The sequence below is a fragment of the Pholcus phalangioides genome, unplaced genomic scaffold (genome assembly GCF_987345545.1).
Source record: "Pholcus phalangioides strain wild (caught in Gottingen) unplaced genomic scaffold, Ppha-v1.0 ptg000011l_1, whole genome shotgun sequence".
In the NCBI taxonomy this organism is placed as follows: domain Eukaryota; kingdom Metazoa; phylum Arthropoda; class Arachnida; order Araneae; family Pholcidae; genus Pholcus; species Pholcus phalangioides.
The window spans coordinates 18763275-18783161 of NW_028301604.1; the positions used below are offsets into that span (position 1 = coordinate 18763275).

The 19887-nt window shown below is 33.3% G+C and overlaps 1 protein-coding gene across 3 annotated transcripts in view; it reads left to right on the plus strand.

Annotated features, from left to right (window-relative positions):
* The window catches only part of LOC149080175 (glutamate-gated chloride channel-like), a 261050-nt gene that overhangs the window by 35300 nt on the left and 205863 nt on the right, over positions 1 to 19887 (plus strand). Inside the window, exon 1 of one of the 3 annotated variants that reach the window (XM_089239212.1) lies at positions 17719 to 17899. The exons of the other annotated variants lie outside the window; for them this stretch is intronic. The gene's annotated coding sequence lies outside the window, so the exon portion shown is untranslated. Of the gene's footprint in view, positions 1 to 17718; positions 17900 to 19887 lie in introns of those variants that run through there. 3 annotated transcript variants of the gene reach the window in all.

The following is a 19887-nucleotide window of genomic DNA, read 5'->3' on the forward strand; positions in this document are numbered from 1 at the left end:
TATCTAAAATACTACAATTAAAAAAGGAACAATCATCACGAAAAAACGAATAATTACGACACTGCCTATAAGAAATTATTGTTGCCTTAGTATGGATAGATTCTCGATTTATTCCAATATGAAAATCGTATTTCTTCTTAATAGTGTCTTCTTGTAGTAGAATTCACGGCATCCAGTGCAAGCTATTCCATTTATTCATAACCTTGTTAGAACAAAAATTGTTTGCGACACCACAACCTGGTATTCGAGATACAAGTTCAAGAGAGCTCGGCTCATGATAAAAATCCATAATAACATATTTGATCTATATAAATACATGATATTCCTTCATTTTAAAAACAAATACAATCCTACGCGAGTTACTTATTCAAATTCTAGAAACAAGCATCGTAACGTACTGAAATTTTAAAATGTATGGGGAGCACAACGTCATTTCTCTCTCTCTATTTGCTGCACGTCCTCCTTCCTGACGGGTGAAGTCTGACTGAGAACCGTTCAGCCGAAAATGAATACACCAACACGTACAGGGTGGGTAGTTGCTGGGTTGGAAAGAGAAGTTGTATGCATATATCATTTACTATGCAAAAGTCGCCCGAGATTGTTTTACCATCCTATTGTGAGCTCGAGCATTCTAAAGAGAGCTCCAGGTAATTGCTCAAGTCTGGAAACGCACGATATTTCCTTTCGGTATCTAGAAGTGAAATGCTTAAGTGACTTTATAACTTAAATCACGAAGATTAGGAAATCTAATCCCGTTATTTTACACGTGTATCGTCAACTAAACCTGGCGCGAAGAATTTACCAGAATGACTTTTAAATCATACGGTATTCGTTTTTACAGAATTCCATTGTTGTATAGAAGTTATTACCCGTATTGTATGCAGGTTGACGTTTGGCTAACTGACGTTACTTTTATATCCAATTGTCGGTTCTGCTGTAAAAGAAATTGTCTCCGAGTCTCTTTTCTATTGTAAAACATAAATATCGGGCTTACAAAAAACTTCTTGAAAAATAATAAGAGAAGAAAGGAGAAAACAAAACGTATATATAATGCATACGTGAAGAATTTTATAGTTCCAGAACGTTGAAGAATATGAACGCTAATGAAATCATGGGAGAACCTAAATTAAATTACGACTGGTTATTGAGAGAGATTGGTGAATATTAAAAATAATAATAATTTCTCTTAAATTAGACGATTAATTACAATAAGACGTATTAAATTTGTTTTCCTAAAACGTGATGTTGGGAATTTTATGCCTTGCGTGTGTCTCATTGAAGTATGAAGTTTACAGAACAATAACGCGATCGTCAAACTAAAAAGGTGAGAAAACCCCAAAAGGTACATGTTTTTGGAACGTTATGTGCGGGTTATATTACTTGAATTTCTTAATAATATAACCTTTTATTTTTATGGTTTTGTCTCGTGCATGAATGACATATATGTTTTTCATGTATGGTTTTAAATACCGTAAACTGAGGGTGACTTGGATACATACTCCAATTCCTTATTTTAGATGACGCCATAACCACTGTATAATGAAATAGAAAGGTGATTACAAGTCCAGCCACCACAGTGAATTTCCATGATTAAAAATTGTACCAAATATCTCTTAATTATCGCGCCTTTTCTTGTATATCTTAGACTTGATAGATGTTTTCAACTGTGAATTATAATTAATCTAATTAAATCAGTTTTTTTAATTACTGATTACCATATTAATGAAATGTTTAATATTTGCGGGGTGACTTGAGGACAATATTTTATATTTGTGTTACAGGTACACACATTTATATAGATTCCACGAACATATAAGAAAATATTAGGCTTCAGGCAGGGCCGTACTTAGAAATTTATTTCGGAGGGGGGAGAACAAAAAGTGATAGAACAATAGATTTAATCTTGTTATTAAATAAAAAATCAGCCATTTTTCTTAAATTTCGAGGTCCTCTCGCTACGGCCTTGGCTACAGGTCCTCTAGATATTGTATATACACAGAAGATCAGATTAACTATTTAATTGGTTTAATCGACATTTGAAGATTAACATAAAAACAGGAATCTTAGACTGGGTAGATTTACATTGTAGACATAGAAGAATTCCTTACGCATTATTTATGTATTTATACTTTTTTTTATTTTTTTCTAATTATTTCCAATTGCGGACTTGGGTACGACTTTGTATTCATTTTCTCCATTAAATTAAGTTACAAAACAATTATCCTTGCATAAAATAAATAACTAAAAATTTCTTCTTTCTCTATCTAGTTGTAACTTTTATTAAAATGTTTATTTAAGGGAGGTAACAGAAAAAATGTGTCCAAAATCTGTATCCAAGTCACCCTAGTTTACGGTACTTGAAGAATTTTTTTCTTAATTTCACTGATATGAAATAAAATATGCTACAGTAGAGGTTATTGTGTCCTCTGTAGAATGGCATACTTTTTTTTTCAAGAAAAATATTTAATTTCTGATTTTGTGCAGGTGGTAGTGCTTTGCCCACAACTCCGAGAATAATAAAAAAGACAACCGAAAGAGATATTGTAGTTTTTTATTATTTATACTGTATGCATGTTCCTATACTATCCCAAGGAAAAAAATCACCGTCCCTCTTCTTCTGTTATCAAACTTTAAATAAAAGCTGACTTCGGCCACTGGCAGTTGATCTGGCAGGTTGGGGGGATGGGAAACATAAATTTGCACAGAGATCTCTGGGCTCGGCATTGCCAAGAAAGAAAAGGTTTTAAGGAGACGAGATATCTCTTGATTGCCGAAATACAAGGCATCAAGTTAGGCAAGATATCTCAACATTGCCAATGAGAAGATTAGAAGTAGTTTATATGTATCAGTCGATCAATTTCAAACGTTGTTGGGGATTCAACAGAGCATTATATATTCGCTATCATTTTATTTTTTATCACCCCTTTCATGGAATAGGGAAAATGCAATTCAAAATAACGTTAAATTTGAACTAGAAATGAGATCAGAGGTCTGCCGTGGCAAACCTTTATTAAATAATAGAAGTTCAGTCCTCATTATTTATGGTGACTCTGAATAGCTTCACGCCGAGAAAAAGCAATGGTTTATTTTCTATTCTATAGTATTTTTATCGTCGCAGTGAAGCCTCTGTATCCATATCCAAGTGCCAAGTTACGAAAATCTTGGCAATGCATTATGTGGAGATTCCCTTATTTTTCGGAAGTCTAGTTGAGAACCGTCCAAAGCATGTTGCCGTATGTATACTTTAACAAAAGTATATTGTTGGGTTGTTATTCGTAAAATACTAAGATGTAACGGCATTCCAATAAGAGTTAATTGAATGGGACGAATGCTTGATATTTGATGATTCGTAAAGTCTTCAAAGCTGTAGTATAAATGTTAATTACCTTTTTTTTTAATTCAAATTTATGGACTTACTTGGATTAAAAATGTATACGATACATCATCAGAGTGCACCGCCATTATACACAGTGGTCAAAAAGTCGCAGTATGTTATATTGTACTCGCTGTGCAAGCCGCAGAGGAAGTGTTATGATTCCAATTGTTTCTGTTGGGCAGGAACAGGATCAGAAATGCTGTGAACCTACAAAATGAAATCATTCGAATATCTCAAGATTACTTACAAGATTATTTTCCCATCAAATGGAATCGGTTGCTATGAAGTCGATGACAATGCCGGAATACTGTAGATTGATATGAAACTGCAAAGTATTGATTTAAAAAAAAGTAGACATCGTTATGACTATGGTTAGCCACCTCCTGATTTTAGTCCAATGGAGACCGTTGAGAGAGAAATCTAGTGTCAGTTGCTTTTTTCTTGATCAGCCAAATATGTTGATGAAAAAATAATGCTAATTAGGCTAGAAATTATTTACGTGTTGAGATTTTTGCATTGTTTCATAAAAGCAATGTCACGACAAATGGAGTTCGCACTCAAGTAGTGCAACAAAATATCAAACCGGCTCCACGCCTGCAGCTCAACGCCGCACCGAGTCACTCAAAAACCTGTTTTTGAGGTGATTTTGACTGATTTAAAGTGAAAAAACCAGTTTTTGCGCTTATCGACAAAGTGTAATTTTGTCCGCATTTTCAAGCTATTTTTCCCAACTTCTATTATTTTTTTTGAATTCAAATACCTCAATGAACATTGCACTTAGAAACGTGGATTTTTTTTCGTTGGCATCAGGGGAGATAGGGCAAAAACTTTCTCATTGGGTTTCGTCACAGGGTGTCCTTATAAAAAGTTATTTTTTTTCAACAACTATACAACATCAATGTTTGAAACATGAATGATGCATCTGATTTCTACACGTTAAAGGCACCCCTCGCTTTACGCGGTTTCGCCATAACGCGATTTTGAAACGTTGATTTTAGAAATTGTGATCCGCGAAATTTGGCCTGTAGTTTCATTTTAAACCTGGAAATGGGCTTGAAAATTAGAAATATGACATAATTAAGATAGCAAAATCCGTAGGATATGTTCATGGAAATGAGACAAAAATGGAAGAATCCATCTTAAATCCATCTTACCGAAACTCTAATGAGCATCTTTTGATAACACATCGACAATGCATTCGAATTATTAATCGAAGAAAACTTTCGAAATGAATTTAGAATTGTCATATTTGTGAGGAACATTCAGAATTTTCTAGGTTTGCTCCTAAAGTTTTTAAAAAGAAATGAAAAATTCTGTTTGTCAGCTGAATCTCGACTGCTTTCATTAAAAACGTTATCAGCCTCTCTCATATCAGGCTCTTTAGGAAAGAAAACATCCACCCTCACACAAGAATCAATATGAAGCAGTAAAGACAGAGAAGTGTGAAAAGTATTAATTATATACATACATTTATTTATATAGCCTAAATTGACGAGATTAATTTATGTTTGAATAATTAGTTTATTCAGAAAATTATTTTGTCGCTTGAAGCTGGATTTATTTTTTTTTCTCATCGTTCTGAAGAAGAACCCAATCCCTATGTGTTAAACCCTATTAACCATGTTAAATTCAACTTACTTTAAGCGATCATTTTTCATTCTCTGGAATCAATCGCGTAAAGAGAGGAACGCTTGTAACTTTTCTAAGAATTTTTTTAAGTTCATTATCGGGTATCACTGTTCTATGGTCACGACTTGTAAATTTAACCGCTTCGTTTATAAGTGATTTGCAAGAAATTCGATAAAGAATCGGCGATAAAAACCTTGTCTTACAGATAATAGAGTAGGCACGAATTAATGTTTCTCTTTTCACTCTCACCTACCTGTTCTCTTTTGCTCTTAGATGTGTATATAGTAGAAGGATACATCACGGAGGTAAAAATGAATTTTATAGTAGGGTTGCAGCAAACCTTCGGGGTGATGAGGAGAAAGTAAAGAAACCCGACAGAGAGAACTTTTTGAATTTATTCTAGTGGCGTTTGGACGCCATACTACGTCCTTGATCGTAAAGTGGTTAAGATAACAGTAGGTACGCATAATAACGATATTGGCAGTAAAAGAGCAAATCGTTGAGGTTGTGTGTGGGCTATTAATTATGATGGATCTAACCATTTTCCATCTTCCATCTTCAACCACACAGATGTGTTTGTGGATGAGAATTCGTAATTTGATTGAAACACAGTAAAGAAAGGTAGGTTCTGTCTTTATTTCTTCTTTGCTTTTAGAGCAAACAATTTAAAAATTGATACTTTAACTGGCAAACCATAATCACACAAAAATCATAGAAACCCTCTGATGAGCATTTGTTACAAAAAAAAGCAAGTCATATATAATCTCCCTTTCCCCCCCCCCCCAAAATAAAAACAATACAATTTTACCATTCGATGTAGTCTCACACTTAAGATTCATGTTTCGTGTGAATTTGAAATGGAACCTATTCGTTTTGACTTTGATGTTTATTTCCATGATATCAAGAGAAAAACTGAATCTATGGTGTCGTTTTTTAAATGGAATTTCAATATAAAATAAGTGATCCGATGAAATCAAATAAGCTATGCTCTTTTCGAAAAAGGTCATATCTTATCTAACTAAAACATTCTTTCACTTTATATTCTACAAATCAAATTTACAATGATACTAGAAGCGATTCATTCCGCATCAGTGAAGACTTTAATTTTGCCGGTGGTCTCGAGTGCATTCTTATCCTCATATCCCTTTGTCATTTCTGAATCGTTGAAATAGGAAAAGCAAAGGGAAAGAAATTGATCTGACATTCAGGTACTAGATTGGATGTGGAATTAAAGTGGATGCCCTGTAGCTGTTTAATAAACCATACGAAATTCAATAGCGTTTGAGGAATACCTCATAGGACGTCCTTTTAAGAAGACGCTGCTCGATTCTGTCATTTTAGTGGAACGCCACTCTTTTAACTTTTATTTCCTTCGGAATTTCACAGTTCATATTTGTTTTAAAAAAAAAAAAGTAGGAGAAAGGGAACTCTTCTTCGCGCCTGGAGAAGTATTCCGAACAAAGTGAAAGCAATACAACATACGAGTCTCTACTGCGAAAATTACCTTCTCTTCCAAGTCATATAACCCTAGAAAGAAGATGGATGGATTGTACATTCATTCAACAAACGATCTTAAAGTGCGCATCCTTCAAGATAAATGAGATCTCGTCTTCGGCATTGCACCAGATGTGACAAGCTGAAAATTAAATGAGCTGAAGAAATAACTCAGAATTTTTATCATATGCACGTGAATGAAATGAAAAATGTCGGAACCTAAGCTCCCCTTTTTCACCACCAAAAAATAACCGTACTAAAAAATTCAAGTTGTCCTTCACGATAATTTTTTATATGAACGTTGCATAAACTTCAAGTAGGCTATAAAAGGTTACCTTTCCATTTGGGCGTAGGATAATTGATAATAAGAATGACTGCTCATCAAATCGGAAGAATCCGTGATAAAGTGCAACTTTATTCAAAACGCCGAAATTGAAAAGCTTTTATACTTCTTCTTGTTCAAGCCTCTACTTACTATTCTAGGGATATCAGATAACCCAAGAATATGATGACGTATATTCATGAAAGATGACCGTACTTCATCTTGTACTCTAATGCTATTCTCACTCCTATATCAAGATCTTTTTCAGTTGAGTCATCTTATCCAGACAGGAATATCAATTTCAACGATATTCATCATTGACTTTACTAATCAATAATCCAACAAAAAGTAATGTATAATATAATAATGTAATATGAAAGTATCAGTTGATATGAATAGAACGTGGGAATTTTACTACCATAGAAAATAAAATATATGATGATATAACCAAGACATCCTCATTAAGATTAAGGTTCCAAAAAATGATGGAAATATTTTTACTTTGTCTATAACAATCAAATATAAGCCGAGCAAATATATTATCATGGATAAAATAGGGTTCAATAATCTTTTCAACTCTCCGTTACGATTTATTGTATCCGCATTTTATTACGGCTTATATTCGCATTTCTCGCATAGCCGTTTATGCACAGTGTAATAAAATACTTTTTTTTAAATAAATAAAAATTATACAGAATTTTCTATAATTCAAAAAAAATGCTTGAAATACATTTGAGAAGGGAATGTATTACACCTTCACACCACACTGAGGAAGAATTTAACTGATATATATTTTTTCAACTTTTATTCGCTCTGATTACTTCATGCAATTGGGCTTTTAGAGGTTTTGTTCACTAATGAGTCTGTTCAATAAATAATTTCGTGGGTTATATGACCATCGTAATCTAACGTGGTAGGTTTTCAAGTCCAGAATACAATATGAATAAAATTCCTACTGTCATAAATACTAACTTGGGCATTATTATCAATCCTTAGTGAAAACCGCAACGTAACTCTCATCTTATAGTCGAAAGAATCCAATGTCTAGTGCATCATTTGATCATTTTTGTCGCACCACGGTTATTTTCTGCACACTAGGGCTAATTAGACCGGGACCTACAATTTATTGCAAATTCCGAACGGCAGGCTTGTTTTTTATACTCATCGAGAGTTTGGTGCGCTAACCCCTCGATGGGGGACTCCCTGCAGTAGCAAATTTTGTGGTCATGTCACCGTTTCTGTTGTACCCCTGTGTCAGGAAAGTTTTCTGACAAGCACAAACCGGGTATCAAACTCGCGACACCTCGAAACATCCTTTGGTACTTTAGGCGAGTATCTTATCGACCTGGGCTACCGCACGCCCAATGTCTAGGGAAAGAAGAATAACATTTATATACGAGTTGAGATATTTGTGGCATCACCATATGCGTTTTTATTCTCTAATTTTTTAGCATTACCAAGATATATTCGAAAAAAAAAATTGATAAATGAAGCAACTGTTGTGATTTCAAATTTCCGATTAATAACATTTTATTAAACCTAAACATATTCTTAAAGGAATATTTTTAATGTAAATTTAATGTCAGTGTATAAGTATTTTATACCGTTTCTTCGAACTGAAGTGTCAGAAAAAAATGTTGTTCCTTCTAACAGCTGATCTTGAAGTTTTGCTTGTTCAAAAGAATGACGAGAAACATTCCACTAATGCATATGTTCCATTTCTTGAACCGAGAAGAGTGCGAAAGGGAGTCTTATACTTCTTTCAACCTGTTTAAAATCACCACCGGAGGCGTTGGGCACTTGCTGTTTCTCACGATTTCCTTTATAGAGTAAATAGTTTTATTCTCTTGTTCCATACTTTCAGTGAAATTGCGTGCCTGAAAAACTAATCGTAAAGTACACAAGGAAAAGAGAGTAATACGCACTTATTCTTGTGATAACTGCGAAACACAAAAATCTCGAACTCAGAAGAACAAACAACCGAATTCATTGCAAGCGTTCTAAGTACGATAAGATAGGCACGTAAAAATTTATTGTACGCCATTCAAAATCCCCAGTGAACAAATAAAAATTACAAATCCAATTAAAGAAACGGAAGGAATAAAATAATTCATTTCCAAATTATTATTACAGGCAAAAATATTGAAACTGTGCACGTAAATACGATATTGAAATGATATATGAGTGACAGAATATTTTGCGATACGGAAAATATATGGTAACTTATCTTCTTCAAGTTTTTTATCGCCAGTGAATAAAGTTTGAAACATCATGAAACCTTAGTAATTAAACAGATGGTGCCCTGAAAGTCCTAAAGGGATCCCATTTTGATGATGTACACATTTTTATATGTATATCACGGTTTTATTCACTTTATTTAGTTGTTCACGCACGCTATGAATAACATATACTATTATGCCAGTGTAAATTCGCGCCATCGAGAAAAAACTAGGGCACTATTAAAATTTCACAAAAAATTTATGAACAGTGGACTATTAAAAAAATACAACTTTGTCTTTTCTCCCATCGGTATTATCAAAGTATCGCTATTACTCGGAATCACTACTCTGTCTTTCGGGTAAATATAGCAGCAAATCATGATTTTGGTTGTTGGACTTTGCATCGTAAGTCTCCTCAGCCTCAGATTTATTGTTGAAAAATTATTCAGCACTGATAAATATACTATTTTGTTCTAATAGATCCATTTTTTAAGAGCCATTTCTACTCTCTGAATGAATGTATGTTTCTCAGGAAGCTCTCAAAGCAGATGGTGGCATGAAGAGTTATGAAATGTCAAACTAAAACAAAAACTGAGCTTTCCAGGTGAATGATCAGAGAAAAAAGTTTCCTCAATTCTGGTAACAGAGGCTATAGCTAAATAATATATAGTTATTTTGATTGTGGATACATACTGTCCCTGCCAATAGACATTTTAGATTGCCCAGTAACACGATACTAAACGAATAGCAATATTTCATTAATTTTTCCTTATTGATATGTTACTCCTGACTATATGTTGTGTTGTGTGTGCCATCAGGGAATGATAGAGAGTAAATCTCAAAGCAAAAGTTTGTATCAACGCCCACCACAAGGAGAAAATATATACAATTTACATATGGCAGTCACAATGACTGCTCTTGGCCGTTCTAGGTATAAACGTAGATATCTCCCGAACAAAACCTTCAATATCTTAACGTTTGTGTACAGAGATAAATGCAGAAATAATGAAAAGTCACCAAAAATGGAATGTGGCCAAATGGAAGTCCAATACTGCCGAGATTAAAGCGTTTTTAAAATCAAAAAGACTGCTCCTGCCGTTCTAGTGTTAAATATAATTGTTATTAACAAATTTTAACTGAATAAATAAATGTAAAATTTCCATACAAGAAATATTATCTTCACGAATTCAGGGTTCATGAACAATTTCCTAATAAAAAAAAAATTCAACATCCCGAGACAGGATCGGTAAAAAACATCCCCCTCTTCTATATCCAGATGCTGGAAAAAGAGAACGCTACAAATATTTCTTCTTTTTCTACTACTATAGTTACTCTTATGAATAATGTTAGTACTATAATATAATTATTATGAAAGAAAGATAAGAACGCGATCTGAGGTACTTTGTCGCAGAAACTGAATGAAATATATATTTTTTCTTTTTTGCTTTCTTACAAGCCATAGACGAGACAAAATAAAATAAAAGAGTAAAATGACAATAGAGAGAATGAGTTATAAAAAGAAAATGCAACCGCTATATTCATTTTTGTAAGTCGTGTAAGTCTCAAAAGATTGAAAAGCTTATGCCTGCGGTTTGTAACTATTTCGTCGGTAGCAAAGGATATAGAACTCAGACATGAATTTTTTCAAACAATCATTGATAGCAACAGCAATTGCTGCCAATTTTTTATTATTATTTTTATATCTTACGTCCTTCTAAAAATTTTGTGTACCTTCGCAGTTTTATTTGTCTTCTCCCAATACTTTTTTTTTTTTTTTTTTGGTTTTCCAAACTCTTGTCTTTATATATCTTCATTGTTCTGTGTATATATCTTTTTATTTCTTTTTATTTTACTTCCCTATATGCTTTGTAATAAATTGCAAACCATCTGACAAGAAGATGGCAAAGCGCATTTCGATTAAGGGTTACATTGTCATATGACGGACTGTGAAACATCTGTTTTAGAAAGAAGGCTGGACTAAAGATTGTAGAAATCTCTTCTTCCATCTACGATTTATTATTTTTTTATACATTTTTTCCAGTCCGGCTCATTTCCATCAAAGAACGTGATTTTACATGGGAATTTCTCGCCAGATCCATTTCCTCGTCTTCTTCTAGTGAATATGGGAAGCGGATAGACGGCAGCAATAGAAAAACTTTTCTTTTTGCCCTTAATTGGAAGAAATGAATAATTTATAAGTCACGCGGCATCCTTGAAAAAAGTGAGAGAAGGGATCGGCATTTTCTTCATATGAAGGAAACTTCTTTTTATAGTTTTTCTCCACTTTTTGGAAATATTTTAAAGGAATGTTTATCTGGGACAATGACTGCTTCTATTTTTATCGTATAGTACGTTGAACATTTTACAAGAAACTCTCATAGTAAAGATAAAAGAACCGAAGGAAAAAAGCAATAATTTGTCGAATAAACGGAAGCGTAGGTGTCACAAACTATAGTTTCCGTATTCCCTCGCATTAGCAGGCATGCCGGAAACATCGAGGGTGACCAGAATGCCGAGAATACTCGTATTTTACGTTACGGCATGCCGGGAAATTCTATTCACAGATTCCGGATTATTCTTAAATATCTGGACTTTAAGAATCAACTGAATTGCCTGATTTGCAGCTTATCTAGTCTTTGCAACTTCGGATCTTTCATGTTTTATGAGCTACGTTGGAAGTAGCTAGAATTTCGGGTTTACTTTTACTATCATTAATCTTGGTTTATTGAAAATGTCGGATATTAATCATATTCATACTCGTAGATTAGATGAGCTAAAAGAAAAAATTAGTTGACTGCGAAGTATTTTTTTTATTCTTAGAATACGTGTTTAAAATTTGAATAACCACAGCAAAAAAAATTATAGAAACAAGATGCTTTTGTAATACAAAAGCGACAGCATATTATTTCCATCCTGAATATGCAGAAAAAACATGCAAAACACAATATCGTCGTATTAAGCTGGCAATAATTTGGTTAGAGCGAGGATTAAACATTTAATTTCTATTGTCCTGACGAATTCCTAGATAAAACTAGTTTGTTACAGTGAAAATTATAATTTTACTCCGATTCACGTATTTATTCAGTATTTAATATAGATTGATATTGGTCTTCTAAATATATCATGTGATCCTTATTTAATCTCGCTTTTCCCGGCATGCCGAGAATGGACTCCAACATTCAAAAAGCTGGTGCCCCCATTTTTACAGCATGTCGGCTATTTCTGACGAATACGATGTTTAGCTACCGACACAGTTTACTACTTTGAAAGTGTTATCCGGCATTATTTTTTTTCTTCTAAAAATAGACGTTTTCTGTCACTGGAAAGACTCATTATGAAGAATAGGTATATAACTTCAAGCTCTACAGAACAATTTAAATTGCTTTGTAGCAATTACTTTCAGCAAACGCACATCAAAAGTAAGATAATTAAAGAGATAAATCCTCTGAATTCTAAACAAAATGTGCACGGACATTATAAATGAGACCATGCAATTAAAGGAAACGAATCACCCACAAATAAAAACACCTCGAGAGATAGAATAAGGGAAATTTTTATTTTATTAAAAAAAAAAAATTCTTACCATTCCCCCGAAAATTCTTGAAATTCTTTTCCCCTCCTCTCTTTTGCCTGATTAAAAAGTCAAAAACCGATGTTCCGTGAAGCAGCGTTTTCGTTGCTCTTCAGAGGTTTTTCTTCAAACTCAATTATGCCATGAAAAGCATCTTCCTCTCTGTGTCTCTATCTCTGTTGCTCGTCCGTACTAAAGTGAAGAGGAACAGGCGGAGGAGTGATGAAACGCGCTCCATTAATAATGTTAGTGTCTGTTTCAATCGTGAGAAATCTTGCCCTTGGGACCGCTTGGTCCCGTATATACCTCAAGTATACATTTCTTCCCCATCTGTGAGAGTGTTCCGATCCTCGCTTTTCCTTTTCTCTTTCTATATCTTTCGAAACTGCCATCGCATTCATTTCTCTCGAATAACAACACAATGCAAAACGGACCCGTGTATAGTCAGTTCTTGTAACAAACACGTGGTGACTCATGATGAAAAAATAAGAAGCAAAAACTATTGGACCAACAATGTTTATATTTTTTAACGTCGTATATTTAGTTAGTCATTGCTTACACACGCCGTATTTTATGGATGATGCACCATAGCGTTCGCATGTTTAACCCTTTGAGCAACATAGCAGAAATCACTAAACCATCTATAAAATATGTCTTTTTTTTAATTTTGTAGTATTTTTATTATTCTCAGCTGATGCAAAGTAAGGGTATAGGGAAAAGTGATTTATTGGGTAAACAACTTTACAAAATATCTGGGTTTGTCGATGCTAAAATAAAAGGACTTTAAGGCGAGATAGCTCGTCAATTATACTTGAAGAGTTAAAGTTCTATTTATACAGGCAGACGGTTAAGAAAATTTTTTCTCAAATTTTAAGTAATGAAAAATTAATGCTGTGTGTGATGAGAGTTATGGATGGTTAGTCAAAAATAATTATTAATCGTCTCTTCGGCATTGACGAAATACCTCGCCTTCTGGAAAGCCTTTCGTTTTAGCAATGACAGGCCAAGATATTTTATAAAGCTGAATTTCCTCAATGGCACGCATTTTCTTCTTCCCCTAACATTGTACCTGCTGAAAATCGGAAAAAGCTTACTTAATAAATAAAAGATATAACATTTTACAGGGGGCTTCGTGATTTCTGCTATGCCTATATAAAAATTTTGCAGTCAGATTTCATTCTATATTTCATTCTGATGGATATATTTGAAGTACAATGTATGTGAAACAGTTGAAGAGGAACTTTGTCTCTGACCGTTTTCAATGTTTTATCAGAAAAACTTCAACAAGTGTAGTGCTTACGTGCAATGAGGAATTTTTGCAGATTCACATTTTATCAGGCATTTTCTTGCTAGTGTGTCACTAACCATAATGCTGCGTTTCTTCCAGAAATTATGGTGTTTAGATAATTACCCCAACTTAGAAAATATATTGTTTTGAAAGCAGCAGACTAATTTATTCAAAATTAGTTGATACGTGCCGCATTGCGTGTGACGCGTACTGCAGTCAGAATTCTCAGTGTGTTTTCATCGTCTAATTCAACTGTCAACGTGTTCACGAAACACGGTTGTGATAGATACGAACTTGATGAAAAATTACAAAAACTAGTGGGAATTGATGTCCTCAAAGTATCATAATGATGTCAATTTTTAAAAATATTTGGATCATAGGCCCGTCAAGCATTTTAAAATTTAAAATTTCCATGTTTGATTAAAAACGTAAATTCTGCGTGTGTGTGTGTGTGTGTGTGTTCGATATTTATTCCTTCCTTTTTTGTAAGAACTACTGAAAGAAACTTTCAAAATTATGTTCATTTTCCTGATAAAGCTATTCCTGGTATAATAATACATTTCTATATTTTTGACGATTGCCATATTTATTCAGGAAATTCTAAATTGATGGCGAAGAGTTTTGTTTTCAGAGTTATTTCAACACACGTATTTCATTTTAACTTCAGAAAACTTCAGAACCCAAAACTTTATTTATCGAAATTTATTCAGTTTGCCCCTACATTTTCTTCTATAATCTTTTGTTATCATATAATAATATAATAATAACAAATAACTTATTATTATTATTATAGTAAGATATTTGATTTTGAATATTCGTTGCCTCATGATATAATATTGCAATGGTTCTCAACCTGGGGCCATATGGGCCCCTTGTGGTCCTAGAGTATTCTAAGAGCGTATTCTAAAATCAGGTGAAATAAGAGCTACGAAGGGATGGTTAAAGTGCCACAGAGCAGTGAAAAAATCGTTTCTGAAGAAGTAAAGCTTACGAGTGAAGCGTGGTGAAAAAAGAAAAACCTTTAGTGCTTGCAGAACCCAGCAGAGCTGCCCATAGAACCTGGACTACCTTAAAGAATGGGCCCAACCGGGAATGACATGTGGGATTCATGCCATACGAGGCCCTATGGTTCCACGATCGTCGCAAGATGGTAATTAAATACATAAACAGCTGCTTTTTCATCCACGTATAGGTCTCAGAACATCATTTTACAGGAGCATCCATGATGCTGGGTCCCTGCATGGACACCCTGCGTAGGAACCCCGCAAGAAGGAAGCTCATTGAGCTCTGGCTCAAGGTAGGTGTGGATCAAGGGTGATATTACAGGAGGGAAATAGTTAAATCGTCTCTTATTTTATGGAACTGACCAATTTTTTCAATATAATTTAACTTTTGGGAGGGATGATCCTCCCCCATCCCTTTGGATCCATGCTTGGGCCCTAGGGTCCAGATCGACTTTATGTATAAAACTTTTTCTTCATTAAAAATTCAGTGTTTGACTAAATTCAATTTAATAAATACAAAGTCATGCTCCTGGATGAGGTTGGGGGGGGGGCACGGGAAGAAAATATTGTTTAATTAAGAAACAATGTAATATCGAACCACACTCTCACAAATTTCCAGAAGAAATTCTTGGCAACCATGCTTCAGCGTAATCATTTACTTTATCATCCGTTTTTATCAACTTTACTCTTCATGTAATAACTTGGAATGATTGATTTGGAATTAAAATGTAAACTCGGAAATGTTCACGTTCAATTTGAAATAGTTTTTTTTTTGTGATATTGCTTTGGTTATATATATTGATAATTTCTGGTCCGTAAGAAATCAAATTATTTTAGGTTTCTTGGCTGTACAAAACAGGTTACAAAATATTTTGAGTAGGAAAGTCGTCTTCTCATATTTACTTAATTTATATTTGTATATTTAGAAAACCACTTTTCATTCACTACATATTTATACACCCCTTGTTTATGAAAGAAAAAAAAAGACTTAAATTCTTAAATTTTAATTTTCTCACAATATTTTTGGAATATATTTATTCAATTTCTCTAGTTACTGTCAAGACTTCATGAAATACTTAATGTAATCCTAAGCATAAATAATGTTTTTCTAACATTTTTTTTAAAATAGAGGTAATAAGTCGTCTTCAAATCTTTCAAATAATGGGCAATAAAAGTTTTCCAAATCTCATTTAGAAGAAAAAACTGAAAATCAATATTATGTCCTAGAAAAAAAATCTGAGGTTACATGGCATGTCAACAAAAAATACACGTATACAAATCATTGATCTTGTATATCTGTTTCCATTGTTCTCAATGAAGAAGTCTGGAGAGTTTCCAAAAATGTTTTTGTGATATTTTTTCCGAAAGAAGTTCTATCTTACATTTTTTTTCGACTATCAAGATGAAAGAGTCTTAGGTACACAAAATGGTGATTTCCCGCGAATATACATGTCACAGTGTATGAATCTGTGGAGGCTATTGTAGTTGACACTTTTACACTCAAGAATGTATTGACCACACATCTTTGTCCATCACTACACCAAGATACATACACGAAGAAACACCATTATTTTTATTCAGATATTCTTAGCCTTTTTAACGATAGCCTTAGCTCGAATAATCATTCTAGAACTTGATAAAAGATAGAATATGAAGTAGATATTTGTTATGACTGCATGCCACAGTCGATGAACTAGGAATCACAATGCTCGATATTCACATTACTTATTTAACACTTTCATCACTGATGGTACTATAAACTACCGCTAATTTTTTACTCCGTAATATCCCTTAAATGCGTTGTTGGGTGTTGGTATTTTGAAGTATGATGCTGTATAATCACTTTACGATTACTAAATGACAGCACAAGTATGGGACAGCTAGTTTAATAAATAAGTTAATTAATAAAACCCAGTTACATATTTAGCCCCTGCATTACGAAGTGCTTAATGCAGTAAAACAATGCTTCTACAAAATGTTCCCTAAAGAATGTATAAACCGAATTATGGGCTTGTTTGTGGTGAAATGAATAAATATTCTTTATTTTGTATTATTCAACACATTTGAATTGGTATTTTTCATTTTTATTCTGAGCGTAGAGTGTTGACGAAACTTTCATGTACCAGGTTAATTAATTCGTTTTGTATTGAGTAGTTTTTGGAAAATATTTTTTTTTTCAAGGCCTTCAATCAGAACTGCCAATATCATGACCCACCAAAAAATTTTACATGATAATTATTTCATTTTTTCAAAATGTGGTTTTTAGTTTTCCTAGTTAACGCGAATGTGTATCTCTATTGAAAGCAAGTAGAGAGTAACATGGGTAGAGTAAACATTTAAGCGTTTCCCACGTGCTTTTTTTCTCCCAAAAATTTGCACATTCATGCTTCTGGCGTGAGGGAGGGTAGGATATCGTAGTACCACTCGTATATGGAAATTACTAACACGACTTGTACGAAATTCTGCGGGCAATGACCAAGGTTACAACTGCCCACGAAAATAAAAACACGTAATTCCCTTTTTATCTATAAAAATCCCTAAAACTGTCAAACCTGGAATCCACATCCTTTACGATAACAATAAAATAAATACATAAAAAAAAGGTGTACACAAAAAAAAAATGAATTTCTATTCTTTATCTGATGGAGTATTTTCCTTCGCCTCGGGACAGCAGAGCCTTAAATTATCAGCGGACAGCGGTTTTAGTTTTTGGCACATCACTAGGGGTCGCACTTCTGAAAACGTTCGATTTGTCGATCAGCTACAGCCTTAAAGGAAGTGCGGTAGCAGAATCGCATGCCGACGGAAGCTTCCGTTCCTCTCTTGCTATCTATGAAAGACATCTCTGAGTGTGTCGCGTGCTTTCCTCTCAATGCCCCTGAATATCAGGACAATGTAGGACACTATTTTACCATCAATGATACACGTGAATATAAAAGAAACCATGATGCCACCATTCTTCTTACGTCACCATACTACCGATTATGATTCGAGAGGTAAATATTCCTTTTCTTTACGATGCATGTTTTCCTTGAATTTTATTTCTTAGAATGGGATGCTGCTGAGTTTTAGGATTTCTCTAGCGTTGATTTACACGCCTTGTTGCTTTTTCCTCCGAGAAACGTACGGTTTTTTTTCTTTGTACCACAACAGTCAACACTAGATACCGAGCCATCCAAAAAAATTTAAAGAAAATTAATACGATCTTCTCTCATGTATGTCCACGTGGTAATGTTTCTTAATACTTTCATTGTAAAAGTCTACAAATTTTTGGTAATATATTTCAATTCATTTTAATTTAAGGTATCAGGCCACTTTTCTTGTCACTTTTCTATATGCTGTAGTTAAAACTTAGACTAAATGGTACTGGAGTTTTAATAACATAATTTTTAATAACATTTTCTGATAAAAGTGTCTCAAAATGGGGAAAGCACTAGCAAATCTTGGTCTACCTATGTCATTTGCTATAAGTCATTTTTACGTAAAATATTAAGCAAAATTCATGTGATATTCGAAATAAAAGAAATTATAGAAATGAAATGATTTTTTTCGCAGTAGATTTAGCTAGTAATGATGAAAGTTCGGTATGCAAATTTGAAGGATTGTATGCTCCTAAGTTACACCCAAAAGCTGTTGATGTACGTGTGGATTTTTTGAAATTTGATGTAGTATAGCGTGTATAAAGCACTGTAATTAGACATATACATGTGATATACCTTCGATTTATAGAAATCATGTTACAAACTCATGTAAATGTCAAAAATAGCATTATTCATGAAACGCGTTTATAGTTTTTTTCACAGTTCACTTGTATGTAAAAACGAAACAATAAAGTAGACGTAACTTTGGTTATAAGGGCCATAAAAACAAAACAAGGCCTGTTTTGAAATTACATAAAAAATGGGTCTTTGTAAAAAATAAAATTTATATTTTACTTCAAAATGTTTTGTTTCTTTAAATATAGTCAGATACCTTAAAATCGATTTTCAGTGCAATTATGCATTTTTCTTTTATAATTATACATAAATTTTTACTTTTGACAAAAAGTAATGTTGAATATAACTATTTAAAAGGTGAAGTACACATAAATTGGAAAAAAAACTCATGTATTCGTAAATAATTTATCAAAAATATATTTCGAATTATTTTAAAAAAAATCATGTTTTTGATTTTTTTTTTTTTTTTTTGGTTTTATTATTATTATTGCACGAAAGCATGTACTACCTCAATCTATTTGTGGTAGAAATATTTTGATGGATACGTGCTTTTTTACTCTCTGTGAAATAAGCAAGTATATTTTTCTGTACTTTCGCTGTAGTATGAACGAATGGACTTTCTTTTAAAGAGTTCGAGGTACTTATAAAAAAATTATTATCTTATACATAAATATTTTTATGCTCATTCGTTACATAATAGTGGAGCAGTGTTCGACCAAACTGTGCGTTAAAATTTATGCATACACGGACTGTACTCTGTACTGATAAATGTCTCCGTTATTATAATCTCTCCGAATATTTCAGTGAGATTAAAGTCCATTTAGCTTTTCATTCTTCACTTAAGTTGGTATCTGATTCTTCTTTACTACAGTATGTGCCAGTACTTTTTAGTACGCTGGAAACACGTGAGTTGATATTCCAAAAGGCTAAAATTATAAAAAAATTGGAGAGACTATGTAACAGGTGGATATTTTGATAGTATATACCCATTATAATCATATTATGTAATTTGTTGTAACAAATTGCTCGATATATACATATATTTTACTTGAGCCATCCAAATAGAATATTATTGCTTCAATAATGTTACACATGCACAAGCAATTTCCTTTTTGTATTTTTGAAATACATGACATCCATATTTTTTATGGGCATCTTTTTCTCAGCCACCTCGTTGGGCATTTTGCTTGTTGTGGCGTTGTATTTGTATTTATACAATGAATTTCATACTAATTTTTTGCACAATGTTTCACACTAATACTATTATC